A 6,460-nucleotide genomic window follows, 5' to 3' on the forward strand; every position below is an offset into this window, starting at 1 on the left:
GCCGGCACTGGTTCCATGCAGCCTTAACTTCGGTTCAGGGTCCACTCAGTGTGGACATGGTATTTCGAATTAGCAAAACGCTAATTTGAATTAGTTTTTAGGTCTAGATGCACTAATTTGAATTAGCTTAGTTCAAATTAACTAATTCAAATTAAGTTAGTTCGAATTAGTGCTGTAGTGTAGACATACCCTGCCTGGGGAGAGAACCCCCTGCTAAGCCCCTGCTCCCTCTTGGCGTTGTGCCAGAGCACTGGGGGAGCACTGGCTGCCTGGGTTGGCAGGATCACCCCTCCTACAGTCTGTTCCCCCAGGGTAGGCAGTGTCCTGAGTGATGTGGGGTCTCCCCACTTTCCGTGCATCTTAGCACCTTGGGGAGGGTAACTGCCTGGGAGCAGCAGTAACTTGGGAGCTGGAGGTGAAGCAGAGGGAAATGGGAAAAGTGAGGAGCTGAGTGAAGGGGTTGGTCATGCTGCTGACAGGCAGAGCCACAAGAAAGAATCCAGGATGCCCTACACCAGATCTAGGATCAGAGGGGGGATTTGGGGACTGGGCACCAGGCTTCTGGATTTTATCCTCGGGGGTGGGAGGAGAGTGAGGTTCAGGGGGCATGTGGGGAAGTGGAGGGACCATAGGCTGAACAGTGTGGGGGAAGGAGTATTTCCATGGCAACAAAAAATCTACTTTATTCTCATCAATCAGCAAACTCTGCTGTTGACTTGGTCTGATGGGCACAGAGACCCTTCCACCATCACCCCTGAATAGGCTGCAAAGAGCAGGGACCAGTGGAGGGGAGCTAAACTCATTAGACAACATGCCCAGAGTCAGGGACTGAACGCAGGAGTCCTGCCTCCCCTGCTTTAGCCCACCATACCCCACAGCCCTCCCAGGAGGCCTGACTTCTGCTCTTTGCTTTTTTGCTCTAACCCATCTAGAGCAGGCAAGAGACTTGCCCAGGGTTCTCAGAGCAAGTCTGGAATAGAGCCAGGAGTTATGGCTCCTGCTCCCATCTCTATCCATGAGATCTCACTCCACTCCTAGAACCGGGGTGGGACTCAGGGATTCTGACTCCCAGCCCCCTGCTTTAACCCACTGTGCTCTCAGCACTAGAAACACAACCTAGGGGTGCTGAAGCTCTGCACCTCCTGTTCTAGCCCATTCAGCTTCTATTCCTGGCTCTAGGAGCAGAGGGAATGCCCGAGTTCTGACTCTCAGTCCCTGCCTGCCACAGGAATGTTAATCTCGCTCTGCCTCCACCTCCACATTTGAACAAATGGGGATACTTATTCCTTTTTGACGACTGAGACTGGAAGGTCTTTGGGGCAGGGACTGGCTGGGACACCACGGTCCTGACCTGTCAGGGGGTCTGTGCAGCGCTCAGCAAGAAGGGGAGCCATCTTGGTCCAGGTCTGTGCAGCACCTAACATGATGCAGTCAGAGTCAGGGGTGGGGTCTGTGCACTGCCTGGCACAACTGAATTCATGGTGATCTTCTTCAGGAGCTGGTTTCACCGGCCCTGTCAGTCCCAGAAAAAGCTGCTCTTAGAAGTGGGGTCAGAACTGGAGCTGTGGTGAGTGAGACTGAAGCCTGCTCTATTAAAGCAATCCCCAGTCTGGCCGTGAATACATAACAGACTTGCTGAGGACATTTGAAACTTCACTGTGCAAAGAAACGTGCTTTGCTGGCCTTGGATATGTGTGAGATGAGAGAGAGCAGAATCCCAGGCCGGCTTCCTTGGCACACGTCCAAGTCCCTAAGATGTTCACTGCAAAGTGCTGGTGAGTGTAATCAGACCCAGGGTCAGATGGCTGACAGTTTGAGCTTGTAAATCTTTCCTGTAGTTAACACAGCCTTGGGCATGTTTGTGTGATGTGCAAAGTCACTGGACTGCTGGGAAGCCATCACTATCCCATCATGAACAGATGCATCCGTGCAAAACAGTATCACGCTGTATCTTGTTTCTCTGTGCATGATGGTCAATTGCTTGTTTGCAACCAATTGCTGGCTGGTGTGGACTCATTAATTAGCTCCTCCAGGAGGAGGTTAACTACTATTAAATTTGATGCTTAACATGGCCAAACCAGGAAGAGAACCCAGGAGTCCTGACTTCCAGCCCTTTCCTGCCCCAACCTGCAGAGAAAGAGGGGATGGGGGGGTGGGAAGAAGGAACAAAAGGGAAACAAATATTGTCAATTAGAGTGTCCATGCTAAATGAAGCTGATGCAGTGGGTATTAAGTGCTCTTAAGTATGGATGTTTGTTTTTTTTATGTCATTAGGATGTGGAATGTAGCCGGTAATCCATTAAGGACATTGTTTAAACCTCTATGGTACATATCAAACTTGTAAATGAGAAGTGAGAAGTAAATGAGAAGTGAAAAAACAGACTGACGGAGCCAGACCAGTACCCAGATTCTGCTGCAGCTCTGCATTTAGTCCCCCTTTCCAGTATTCCCTCTGCCCGCAAGGACTGCAGCCCAAGAGTGCCTTACCTCCATGAGGAAGGCCCCGACGGTGGACTTTCTCACGCCGAACTGGTTGCCTACCGACCGGTTCTGGGTAGCCTTAAATGCAAGATAGCATCCAATCAATGTGGACACTATCTTTCAAAATAGCACATCGCTTTTTTGTTGCGCTTTTGCTGTGTGGATGCTCTCTTTCGAAATATGCTTTTCTGGTAGCTGTCGGGGGTGACGAACTTCCAGACGGCTATTGCAACCCACTTCTCCAGGGGGGTGGCGGGTTGCATTTGGGTGTCCTGTCATTGCAGGGCAGGGACAAGCCAGGCACGCAGCTCCATGAAGGTGGCCTTCCTCATGCAGAAGTTTTGAAGCCACTGCTGGTCATCCCACTGCTCCATGACCAGCTGGTCCCACCAGTCGAATTGATGTCCAGCGTCCCAAACCTTCTCTCCACTGTGGGGTGCGGTTGCCAGGGCTTTACTCGCACACAGGGGGAGGGTCTCGATGATGACCTTGGTGTCAGGCTCCTGCAGGGCCAGGAAGGCAGCCTGCACAAACTACATTATGTCAGTGTGGGAACATTGCATGCCCAGAGGCAGCTCCAGCTCCATGGCAAGGAATATGCTGTGGCGTCCAAAAGCTGGGCAACCAGAGCACTCACTGCAAAAACTTTGCTGTCCCTTGGAGAGGCAGGCAAGCAAGAAGCAGTTGCTGAGAAACGGCTGACTGGGGTGCCCCTTTAAGCACACATCTCAGCTAGCCTTATGCAACAGCACCTGGAAGTAAGTGCTGACCTAATGCCCTAAACTGGTTCTGGATGGCCTTAAATGCAAGATAGCATCCAATCAATGTGGACACTATCTTTCAAAATAGCACATCGCTTTTTTGTTGCGCTTTTGCTGTGTGGATGCTCTCTTTCGAAATAAGCTTTTCTGGAAGATTTCTTCCGGAAAAGCTTATTCCAAAAGAAGCTTGCAGTCTAGATGTAGCCCGTGTTTCCTTTCATTATAATTTAATAACTTGGATCTGTCTGTTTTCACTTGTAACCAGTTAAATCCTACTGTTTGCACTTAAAAAACACTTTTGTTTACTATCAGGCCCAGTGTAAATAATCATTACCTGGGGAGAATGACCAGTGTGCATATCTCTCTTTCATTGATCAAAAGAGTGAACATCTTAATGAGCTTTCCCTGTGTAAAACTTTTACACAGCACAAGACAGATTTATTTAAGTGGGTTTTGGTCCCATTTGCGGGTTGGTTTCCTAGATGCTGTGCCCTAGAACTGCATCCTCCCAGAGCTGAAGTGATTCAGCGTCTGCATTGCTCTGTAGAGGGGCAGTTACTAAGGATGTTAAGGACTAATTGACTATCCAAGAAGCAAATGCTTATCAGATAGTCAGTCGACTAGTCAATTCTCCTCACCCCTTGCTACCTCTATCAGATAGAGGCAGTAAAGGTGGAGGGGAGGAAGAAGTACTTCAAAGCAGCATTGCCGTACAGCTGAGCTGGGGATCAGTTGTGCGGCGTTGCTGCTTTGAAACCCCAAGGCAGTGTTCAAAGCAGAAGCAACACACAGCTGATCCCCGACTCAGCTATGTGGTGCTACCCCTTTAAAACGTCACCTTGGCGTTTCAAAGGGGCAGTGCCATGGAGCCCGAGGTCAGCTTGGGACTCCCTAGCTGACCCCAATTTCTGGGGAAATGCTGCGTGGAACCAGGGGTTAGCTGGGAAGTCCCCAGCTGATTCCGGGTTCCACTGAAATACCGTGCAGACCCCGGGCTCTGCGCGGCATGCAGCGTAGCATGGAGCCCTGGGTCAGCAGGGGACTCAGAGTCCTCTGCTGACCTCGGGCTCCATGAGGGCACTGTGGCTTTGAAATGCACAAGAGCCCCCCCCCCCCCCCCCGCTATAGACTCTTGTACATTTCAAAGCAGGCACGCCCTCATGCAGGCTGGAGTCAGTGGGACTTCCCGCTGGCCCCAGGCTGCATGCAGAGTTCCACATTCCTCCTTTGAAGTGTGCAGGAGTCCCAGTGGGGACTCGTCTACATTTCAAAGGAGGAATAAAGAAGTGCCAAGTAGTCGAAGGAAATTCCACCAACTACTCGCCTAGTAAATTAACCGCAATTTAACATCCTTAGTGGTTACCCCCTGTGCCTTGTCTGGGGAAGACCAGGGGAGCTAGCCTAGCAACACAGGGTGCTGGGGAACTTTCAGAGAGTAAGAAGGCGGGTGTGAGTATTGCAGGGCCATAACTAGCTAATTTTGCATCTGAGGCAAGAATATAAAATTGTGCCCCCTCATGTTTATATATTCATAGTAGTTATTTCATGGAAAAAGGGAAACTACATAAATAGCAATAATTAATTTTAGTTTACTAAAACTTCTTTCACAAGAAGCCATAGTCACTGGCAAGCAGAGAAATATTCATAGGGCAATTTCCAAATTTGGATAAGATTCAGCCAGATTATTTTAATGAATTAACTGTAGACAGTCCAAACTAGTCGCAGATGAAATGTTTGGCAACAGCACTAACGCCTGATATTTAAAACTCTGAATCTCTGATGAAATTTCCGGGGCATTCAAATCACTGTCGTATTTAAAACTTAAATCTACCGCTGCTTTTTGAAAGGAAAATGCACGTGCCTTGCTCCTCACTCCCTGTGCACTGCCTGAGCAGTTGGAGCTGGTGCATACCCGGGACTCCCACTCCCTCCTTCCCCCCCCTGCACAGGAAGGCAGCAGGCAGAAGGAAATCGCCGGTACACAACAGATCTGACTTTTCAGGAAGCACGCCAGCTGTTTGGGGAGGGGAAGCAGTGCACGTGTTTCCTGAGACCCTGGACCTGGCTCGCAGCTGTGGGAATCCCAGGTACCAGCCTAGCTGTCCCCTCCCTTCGCCCAGACCCCCACAAGTAATCTGCCCCCCTACCCAGACTCTCACAAGTACCCTGCCCAGACCCCCATGAGTACCCTGCCCAGGACCCCACCTGCCCCCTGCTCAAGGCCCCACCAGCACCCTGCTCAGGGCCCCACCAGCACCCTGCCCCCTGGCCAGACCCCATCGAGCACCCTGGCCAGACACCACCAGCACCCTGCCTCTGCCTCAGAGCCAGACACCCATCAGCAACCTGCTCCTGCCCCTTCCCTCCTTGCCAGACACCCATCCCAGCTTGCTCCTGCACCCTATTTTCCACCCAGATTTTGCACTCCATCCCTATCCCACTCACTGGCACCCTGGATCCCCTGTTCTGCACACTGGAACCCTCATTTTTGGCCCCACCTCAGAGTGTAGAGGGGCCCACAAATTCCACTTACTCTGGAACCCCAGAAGAGTTAATCTGGCCTGAGGCTTGAACCTCAGTTCTACCTACCCTCCCCAACCCTGAGCCTCTCATACACTGGAACCCCCTGTCCTGAGCCTCTCACATCCTCAGTCTTCTGCCACATCACTACTGCACAATCCATACACTGCCAATCTGTGTCCTGTGCCCATCATACTCCCAAGCCTCCTGCCATGAGCCCCACATACACCCCAACCTGAACTCCTGCACCCTCATGTCCCCAAGCCTGTGGTTTGCTAAGAACCCCAACCCTCCACTTGACCCCAACATTCTCCAGCCTGGAGCCCCCTCCCTGAGCCAGCAGCCCCCTCTCCACCTCCTCCTGCACCCAAATTCCCTCACAGAGCTTTCACCTTTTATCCCTTCCCACACCCCAAACCCTCTTTCCGTCATTTCAAACCTAGGATTTCCCAGCTCCTGAAGAAAATGCATCATCATCCTTCACATTAAATTCGATTTGTTTCTGCTATTTCTTATGTTAAATTACATATTTATTAAATTTTTGAGCCAAGAAAAACTATTTGTGCGTATTTTTAATTTTAAATATTTTTATACCAAGTTTTTTTGTTTATTTTTAATTGTAAATTAGGAATTTTTTTTTTGTTAAAAGGGGGGTTGGATGATGGTAAAGAAGAGGTGGGGAGGCATGAGGGTTTCTC

Source organism: Pelodiscus sinensis, chromosome 11 (assembly GCF_052426305.1).
Source record: "Pelodiscus sinensis isolate ZL-2025 chromosome 11, ASM5242630v1, whole genome shotgun sequence".
Lineage (NCBI taxonomy): Eukaryota > Metazoa > Chordata > Testudines > Trionychidae > Pelodiscus > Pelodiscus sinensis.